Source organism: Arachis hypogaea, chromosome 10 (assembly GCF_003086295.3).
Source record: "Arachis hypogaea cultivar Tifrunner chromosome 10, arahy.Tifrunner.gnm2.J5K5, whole genome shotgun sequence".
In the NCBI taxonomy this organism is placed as follows: Eukaryota; Viridiplantae; Streptophyta; class Magnoliopsida; order Fabales; family Fabaceae; genus Arachis; species Arachis hypogaea.
In genome coordinates, this window is record NC_092045.1 from 98059126 (window position 1) to 98069238 (window position 10113).

General features: G+C 34.5%; 1 long non-coding RNA gene across 1 annotated transcript; it reads left to right on the forward strand.

The window, feature by feature from the left end:
* Positions 1-6234: 6234 nt before the first annotated feature.
* On the forward strand, positions 6235-8700 carry LOC140175518 (uncharacterized). Its single transcript, XR_011866345.1, has 3 exons — positions 6235-7259; positions 7381-7502; positions 8108-8700. It is a non-coding gene; the product is annotated as an uncharacterized lncRNA (long non-coding RNA).
* The last annotated feature ends 1413 nt before the right edge of the window (positions 8701-10113 follow it).

The window sequence follows — 10113 nt, forward strand, 5'->3', positions numbered from 1 at the left end:
CACTAAAATAAAATAAAAAAATTTATTATATTTCAAAACCCACCATTTTTTCAAGTTTAATTTTTTAAATACGATTTTTTTTGTCTATAGCAAGTTCGCCAAGAGGCGAACTGTAAAACCCGGTCAAACCATAATTAATTAAATAATAAATTAAATAGGAGCAAACATGGTTAGAAAATTTAGCAATCAGAATTCGATAATTTAAATATGATATTTGGACTCAGTAAATTTAAAAATGCGCACTGAAAATTTGACCAGCAGTATCGGCTGAGATCTGTCCGGTACTGCAACTGAGGAAATTAATTATAAGCGAATAATGTTAAGAAATGAGAATTTATAATTTGGAAAGATAGAAATATTCAAAATACGATTTAAAACTCTAATTTTAAAGGTTCTGGCCCAAAATTGGGCCAACGAACTAAAACAAGTGAATCAGGTCTAAGTGGGCCCAAAACCCAACATATGTAAATATTAGTTACGAGCATTTCAGCTCATTTACCCTAGAGAATGAGAGAGGGGCGGATAGAGAGAAGAGAGAAAGAAAACCTAGCTTTCCAAACTTCAAATCACCATAACTTTCTCTCTGGAACTCCGATTAACGAGACATTTGCGGCCACGCGTCACTCTTCTCATCCTCTACAATTCTATTTAAATTTTGTAGTGAGTATTTCACTGTCCTCTGCCCAATTTTTATTTTTCTCCTTAAATTCGAATTTGGTTATGGGTGTTGAGTAATTTTATGATTTTGGTTATTTAGGAGTGCTCTAGTATGAGCCATTGGTGAGTTTTATCAACCAATTTCGTGGGTTAAGGCAAGAAACTCTTTAACCCTTGTGATTTATCAATTTCATGAATCCTAGATTGATTATAAGTGTGAAAATTGATTATGTTAGAGTATTAGGTGATTTTGGTGCACAATTGGAAGATTGATATTGCTTGTGGGACCTTGGTGAGGCTTGGAGTTAAGGGTTGGTGGAGACTTCCAAGAAGAAGCTCAATTATTTTGGCTACAAGAGGTACGGTTTAAGTTTTATTTAAGTATCGTGTGGTGTGATGAGAATTCCTAAGCTAGATGCCCCTAGGATTAAGTTTGGATTGTGTAAATAGTTGGTACTGATATGTATAGTTGATATGTAATGTAAATTAATGATTGGGTTGAAAATTGTGTGAATTTGTATGTTTGGTATGTTGATAATTTGATAAATTGGATCATGAATATTGGTTTGTGAAATATGCATTTAAATTGTGAATTTGGGTCGGAGGCCGCGAATCTTGGGCCAGAGGTCGAAAAGAGATAAGGAAGGTAAGTGATGTGTGTATTGTGTGATGTCATATGAGATTGAATGGATATTGAATATTGAATGTGTGAATAAATGGGAAGAATGTGGAATAATAAGAAATTAGAAATTTAGGAGAGGAAGGTGACGGAATTGAATTGAATTGTGTAGATAAGGTAGATTTGGTTTTGGTTGAGTGTAATTATGTGAATATGGTCAGGTTGTGGTCATTTGGATGAGTAGAAATGAATTTGACTTGTGAACATTGGAATAATTGGTGATTTCTGTTTTTGGGTGAAAACTAATTTTTGACCAACTTCGGCGGCCCGTAACTCGGTCCTCGGTGTTAGAAATTCTTAAAAATTGGATTTTTATGAGAGTTCATTCAACGATCTTTTCAACGGTTCAGAAATGATTAAAAAAAGGAATTTTTAGAAAAAGTTACGTCCGTCGGAAGTTTGGGATTTGAAAATGTAATCCTGCAGCTTTTTAAACTAGTATAATTTTTGGTAAAACGTACCCCGACATGCATCATGGCCGACATGCACGCGTCACTCATGATTTTTACTCTCTCACGTGTGCACCTGGCCGACGCGTACGCGTCACTGTATTAATGCAGGTGCGTAGTATAAATTCCAGAGAGTTGTGATGGTAGTGTGCCGGTTTTGTGCGAGGAGCACAAAACGCATCCACTCTTACGCGTGGCTGACGCGCACGCGTCCCCTACCTCTCTACTTTCTACGCGTGCGCATGGGCGACGCTTACGCGTCACCTTCCTTTCTCCGCTCACGCGCACGCACGCGTAACCTCGTCTCCAGCAAAAATTGATTTTTTGAGTTTTTAAAGCCGAATTTCTGACTTCTAAGCCTTCATTTTCATCGTTTAAGTCCTAAATTTTTATAGTATGCCTAGTAATAAGAAGAGGCTAGGAAATGTGATAATTTGTTGATGAAGAAAGATTTGGAGTAATGAATTGTGATTGAGGAAGTGCAGAAATGATGGTTTGAAAATGAATGTGACGTGTGACCCCGGGTAGTAGGCAGTGGCGTTGTCTACTTGCTTTGGGTATGAAATGGGGACGGAGAATTATGATAAATGAGTTTGATTATGGAGTTTTGAATGAATGTATTTTTGATACTTGGGTCGTTGTTCGTTCCGCTTACTCCGGGTCATTATTTGAGAATTGGTAATAATGAAGAATGATTATGAATGAATGTGTATTTGTAATACTTGGGTAGTAGCAAGGGTCATGGTTCGTCCCGCTTACTCTGGGTCATTGTTTGAGAATTGGTAATAATGAAGAGTGATTATGAATGAATGTGGTAAATGAATAATGATGGAAAATGTTGAATGTGAGTACGCTCGTATTTTTTCTCTGGTTGCAAGGGTGGCAGGGCACTGATACTCTCTAATGGTGATAGGGCACAGATACCCTCTAATGGGGACAGGGCACAGATACCCTCTAATGGTGACAAGACACGGATTCCCTCTAATGGTAATAAGGTGCAACAGAGAAACTGTGCCCAGGTTAGCTACCAGACACGTTGGATTGGCTTGATAACCGACAGATGATATCATCAGCTATAGGACAGGCATACATCATTTGTATATGTTTGAATTGTTTGGGTTTGCCTATTTGTTTTGGATTGCTATATCATATATGCTATGTTACCTGATTATGTGCTACTTGTTCTACTTGTACCTTAACGTGTATTACTTGCCTGTATTGCTTGTGTTTGTACAACTGAGAGGTTCTTCATGCTGGTGTCGGTTGATACTGAGGACTGTTATTGTTGAAATGAAATAATGATATGATTAATTTAAAATGATGATTATTGAATGAAGTAATTTGAGCTCCATGGGTAGACGCAGTGAAGTGATTTCACTTGTTTCAAGTGAGGATATGAAGTATTGATATAGAATTGTTGAGACAGAATAACTGGTGATGGGTTTGGCTTATGACTCTGATTCTGATTTGTTGGAGAGTTAGAAAGTTGGGAAGTATGAGGAATATGAATCAGACTTAGCATTCCCTTATAACAGTTGCCTATTTATGGATTAGCGAGAACATAGGATGAATATTTGATGAAAGGAAGTTTAATTTAGGATGCTTAGTGAGCTTTTATTAGAATGCATTGTATTTATTTGATACTTTTATCGTACTGGAAACCATGGGTCAGGGGGTTCTCATTCCATATATATCTCTTATTTTTCAGATGCAGGTCCAAGTGCTTAGCAGTGAGCAGTGATTTGTCTGAAAGACGGCGAAGATCTTTAAGATCTCTTATTTACATTTTGCTTAGATTATCTACGCTTTTGTTTTTAAAGAACTCATGCTATGTATTTAATCCTTTGGAAAACTTGCCTATAGAGGCCTTGTGTAGTTTTTGGGAGAGATTAGGAGATATTGTTGTCAAACTGCTTTTATACTGTATCCTAACCGGCCTAAACTTCGCGAGTCGCGACTAGTGACTAATCATTTGTTACCTATCTATATTTTGTTTTATCTTACTCTTCTCGATGACATTATCTTTATATCGCCTCAGTTTACGCTTTACCTTCTTTTTGTCGATACGTGATCGCTACAAATTCGTGATTTTATTTTTACTCCTTTTCAGCCTTCTCGACTAACACTCCTTTCAATTATACTTATAAACTATGTATTAAAAATCCACCTTGAGAGTCGTACCACCTTATTATCATTGACTTATGACTCGAGTATAAGGATTTGAATATTAGGGTGTTACACGAACTCTATAACCTGACCTGGCGGACTTCACTTCAAATGCTAAAAAATGGCTAACTCAAATTCTTAAGCTTCACCATAGAGAATGGCAACCGTTATCATCGTCTCCAGAGTATATATGAGTACACAAGAGTACATAGGAATAACTCATATTTTTATTGAAGAAATAATATATCTTTTTAATTTATAATGAAAAAAAATTCTTGTTAAATATGGCTTATTCTCGTGTATCTATGTATGTCTGAATACGATGATAATGGTTGCTATTGCTATTAGAAATGTTGAAGAAGCGTTGTTATCTATGTATTTTTTTGTGTACACCTATGTATTATTGAAGATGGTGATAATTGCTTAAAAATTTAAGTTTCGTGGGTTTTGAAAAAAATGAAGTGAAATTTGCCGAGAATTAAGCGAATTCTATAATTTTGATAGAGTTTATCGGAGAGTGCGGCGAACACACCCTAAATCCAAAAAAAAATTATATTTGGAAAATTAAACTTAAATCAGGTATGAAGAAATAATTATTTTTTTTTATTTTATTTCTGAAAAAAATCCGAATCTTTGATAATAATTAGTTTTCGCTATAATTTGATTCTTTTTAAATTTTTTATGTTCTTATTTTTCGATATTTTGGATGGAAGATTGTGGTAATAAAACAACTTAAAAACCTTTATAAAAAAGGTTAAACACCTTTAAAATATTGGAATAGTTAAAAAAATTAATTAGTTAATTTTAGAAATTCTATACATATATGTTCATTTTGGTTGAGTGATAATTTGAAATATTTTAAAAAAATGGAAATAAAGTAGCTTTTGAAGCATGCAAACTTGATTTATAGTTTGAGTTCATGATCAAGCCATTCTTATTCTGAATATATTTTAATATTTATTTTAATCTAAATTATATTTTAAATTTGGTTATATATTATGGTTTAAAACATTTTCTGCACAACATATATATATAAACAAAAGCAATGTAGAATAATTATTGTTGATTTTATTTTGTAACTTTATAATATTTGTGTAGATAAAGATGATTGAAAGTATAAATAGCTATTAGAGTGCAACGTATAAATAGTTAAAAAAAAAAGACTTACTACAATAACTGATGGTGTGAAAGTGTATAATTGTGATGTAATTTTTACAAGTTGAAACTAAAGTTGTTATTGATTTTTTACTAAGACTTAAATATTTCTTGTATATATATTAGATATAAATGTTCATATATAAAATTTGATGTATTAATATTATTTTAATTAGTTATTATTGATTTTAGAATTATTATTTTAATTTTTTAATCTAATTTTTATAATATTTTAATTAAACTTATTTAAATATTTTTTTAATTGTTAAAAATATGATGAATTTACATTGATTGTAATTGACCAAGATTGGTTCACAATTGCTAAAGTTGATAATGATAAATTGATAATAATGTTGGTTTACAATTGTTAGATCTCAAATGGTTAATATTACCTAATAAATTAAATATAATTTGTTTATAAAATATCGTGACCTAATTAAATTTACTTTAATTTTTTATACAAGCATTTATTGGAATCGGATATAACTCAAATCACATAGTCTTTTCATCTTTATCTAGAGGTTTTGGGTTTGAATCTCACTTCTAATTAAAAAAAAGTCAGTTTAGATCGCCTTTTAAAAAAATACTTATTTTTTATTTTTTAAAAAAATATTATTTTTTAATAAACAAAATTTATTTTATATTTTGATAAATTTTTTAAAAAGAGTTTTTAAATATTCGAAATATTTTTTGCTTTTATATTTTTTTAAAGTAAGATATTATTAGCTTTTAAAAAAATAAATAATTTACTTTTATAATAAAAATATTTTTTTAAAGATGTATTTAAATAAATTTTTAATTGAATAAAAATATTTTATTTTTTTTAAAAAAATACTTTTTTCACTTAAAAAAAATCAATTCAACCTAGTATTAAGTAATATATTATTTGATTAATAACATGATATATTTTATATTTTTACCGGGAATCAGTGAACAACGAATTAGTTCACGTTGCGTGGATTACAATAGTTGACCAATAATGAGTATCGGGTTTGAATTGGGATGGTGACATGTGGTTGGTTTACTTGACTCTACTATACACAATTATTAGTATCTTGGAATAAACCCTTTTCATGTTTCTACGCGATGAATGATGATAGGAGTTTCAGATACGGACACTTCTGACATTTGATAAGAGAAGTAGTTTAGTTTAATTTTGTGTTGTCATGTTGCAATGAATCTCCTATTTGGTGCATTATATCTGGGTTTAGCATAATAGTTTGCACCCCTCCTCCACTATACATGTTTAGTTGTCATGGTTTATAATCCGGTGTGTGGATAGTGGTTGCTGTATGAGGACGATATTCTTACGTTGTTTTTTTTTTTTGGTTATTGTCTGGTACCCAAAAAGGCCCAGACCAAACACCCCAATACCCAATCTGACCCGGAATTGAAACTCTTCTTCTCCACAATTGCTTGCTACAGCGTTCTATATTCATGGCTAACACACCCAAAAGATCAATATTGCATTGTTGCCTTCTTCATGCAAAGATGCTGCTCCTGCACCTCATTGTTACCGAGTCAACTTGCTCTTTGTGTTGCCGCATGGCTATCCTCCGTCGTCGTTGGGATTTCTCACCAGGTTTCCTTCGTCACCACTAGCTACAACTCCATCTTGGCCATGGCTTGACGTTCGTAACTTCTCTCTAATCTGATTTGCTAGGGTGACTTCAATCTCTGCTCCACTTCTTAGAGAGCCCTCTTGATCGTCGTCTACCTGATGTTGCCGATAGGTACTCCTGTTGACCGTGCCATAGTCATCAGCTATGATTTGGCTCTGATGTAAAATTTGGTTGTTGTTCCTTCCTCTCCCAACTAGGTCTTGGCTTCCACTTTTTCTATCACCTCTTCTATTAACTTCAGTTTTCAAATTGCTTGCATATACCCGTGTGCTCTACTCTTTAAGCGTTGGACTCACTCTTATTGTCTCCCTGTTCAAAATCATCTTGACGGTCTCTGGCGATTCCAAGCACCATCGAGATCCTAGATTATTCGCTGCAGCCAATTTAGCTATGGAGTGAGCTAAAGCATTACCTTCTCTGGGTACCCACGTCATACCACATTTGTTGGAATTCTCCATCAGCAAATTAATGTCTTGAAGTATAGGTTGTATTTCACCTATATTACCTTTGGACTTGACGGCTTGTGTTAAAGTAAGTGAACCAGTCTCAATGATTACTTTTTCTATTTGCATGTTTTTTGATATTATCAGAGAATTCCTAACTGCCATTGCCTCTGCTGCCAGTGCTAAACTAGCCTTGATCCTTATTGCAGAACCGGTAATCAATTTTCTCCTGTGATCTCTAACTGCTGTTGAAATTGCTCCACTTCCAATGCTCTTGTTATATGCTGCATCAACATTAATCTTGACCCAATTCAATGGTGGTGGTTTTTAGGTAATCCTCCTAGCCCTGTCCCTTTTTGTTGTCTGTGACTCTACTCTTTGCTGCTATTCCTTATCTATGAAGTCTTGTTCCATTAGTCTAGCTGTCATTATAGTAGTCTTTGGATTGATGCTGACATGTTGGTGAACTGCCTGATTCCTTGATTTCCATATTTCCCATATTAGGAAAGCTAGTTTATTGATGAGCCTATCTTGACTTTCTCTCCCCTCTTCTCTAATTCTTCCTATCTATTTAAGCATCCATGCGCCAAAACTTGTAACTGTCTGTGGTGTTGGGCTACATTGAACTTGGGATCCAAACCATGCTCCCCTAGTCCATGGACATAATAGCATGGCATACTCTGTTGTCTCTGGTTCCTGCAAACAAATAGGACACACAGGGCTGTTAGTAACTTTTTTCTTATACAAATTAGCATACACTGCCACTATGTTGTGGGCAGCTTTTTGATGAGCGGATAATTTATACGCTTTTTGGCATTGTTTTTAGATAGTTTTTAGTGAGTTCAAGCTACTTTTAGGGATGTTTTCATTAGTTTTTATGCTAAATTCACATTTCTGGACTTTACTATGAGTTTGTTTGTTTTTCTGTGATTTCAGGTAATTTCTGGCTGAAATTGAGGGATTTGAGCAAAACTCTGAAAAAGGCTGACAAAAGGACTGCTGATGCTGTTGGAATCTGACCTCCCTGCACTCGAAATAGATTTTCTGGAGCTACAGAACTCCAATTGGCGCGCTCTCAATGACGTTGGAAAGTAGACATCTAGAGCTTTCCAGCAATATATAATAGTCAATACTTTGTTCGGAAATTGACGACTTAACTTGGCGTTGAACGCCAAGTACATGCTGCTGTCTGGAGTTAAACGCCAGAAAAACGTCATGATCCGGAGTTGAACGCCCAAAACACGTCATAACTTGGAGTTCAACTCCAAGAAAAGCCTCAGCTCGTGGATAGATCAAGCTCAGCCCAAGCATACACCAAGTGGGCCCCGGAAGTGGATTTATGCATCAATTACTTACTCATGTAAACCCTAGTAGCTAGTCTAGTATAAATAGGATAAGTTACTATTGTATTAGACATCTTTTGACAGTTTAATCTTTTGACTGTTTAGCCTTTGATTATTCGGTCTCTTGATCACTCAAGGGGGCTGGCCATTCGGCCATGCCTGAACCTTTCACTTATGTATTTTCAACAGTGGAGTTTCTGCACACCATAGATTAAGGGTGTGGAGCTCTGCTGTACCTCAAGTTTCAATACAATTATTATTACTTTCTATTCAATTCTCTTCTATTCTTATTCCAAGATATACGTTACACTTAACTTTGATGAATGTGATGATCCGTGACACTCATCATCATTCTCACCTATGAACGCGCGTGACTGACAACCACTTCCGTTCTACTCTAGGCCGGGCGCATATCTCTTAGATTCCCCAACAGAATCTTCGTGGTATAAGCTAGATAGATGGCGGCATTCATGAGGATCCGGAAAGTCTAAACCTTGTCTATGGTATTCTGAGTAGGATTCTGTGATTGAATGACTGTGACGAGCTTCAAACTCCTGAAGGCTGGGCGTGATGACAAGCGCAAAAGAATCAAGGGGTTCTATTCCAACCTGATTGAGAACCGACAGATGATTAGCCGTGCTGTGACAGAGCATAGGAACGTTTTCACTGAGAGGATGGGATGTAGCCATTGACAACGGTGATGCCCTACATACAGCTTGCCATGGAAAGGAGTAGGAAGGATTGGATGACTGTAATAGGAAACTAGAGATTCAAGAGGAGCACAGCATCTCCATACACTTATCTGAAATTCCCACTATTAATTTACATAAGTATTTCTATCCCTTTTATTTTCTTTTTATTATTAATTTTCGAAACCCAAAACTATTTAATCTGCCTAACTGAGATTTACAAGGTGACCATAGCTTGCTTCATACCAACAATCTCTGTGGGATCGACCCTTACTCACGTAAGGTATTACTTGGACGACCCAGTACACTTGCTAGTTAGTTGAACGGAGTTGTGTCCACACATAAGTGCCATAATAATGATTCCATACAACAACAAAAAATACTACATTGATGTGATCACAATTTCGTCCACCAAGTTTTTGGCGCCGTTGCCGGGGATTGTTCGAGTATGGACAACTGACGGTTCATCTTGTTGCTCAGATTAGGTAATTTTCTTTTCAAAAATCTTTTTCAAAAATTTTTCTTTTCTTTTTCGTTTTTCTAACCATGATTTTCGAAAAAATTAAAATAAAAATACAAAAAAATCATAAAATCATAAAAACCAAAATATTTTGTGTTCTTGTTTGAGTTTTGTGTTAATTTTTAAGTTTGGTGTCAATTGCATGCTTTTAAAATTTTTCTTGCATTTTTTCGAAAATTCCATGCATTCATAGTGTTCTTCATGATCTTCAAGTTGTTCTTGACAAGTCTTCTTGTTTGATCTTGATGATTTCTTGTTTTGTGTTGTTTGTTGTTTTTCATATGCATTTTTTGTTTGTTAGAGTCCATGCATTACAAATTTCTAAGTTTGGTGTCTTGCATGTTTTCTTTGCATAAAAAATTTTTCAAAAATATGTTCTTGATGTTCATC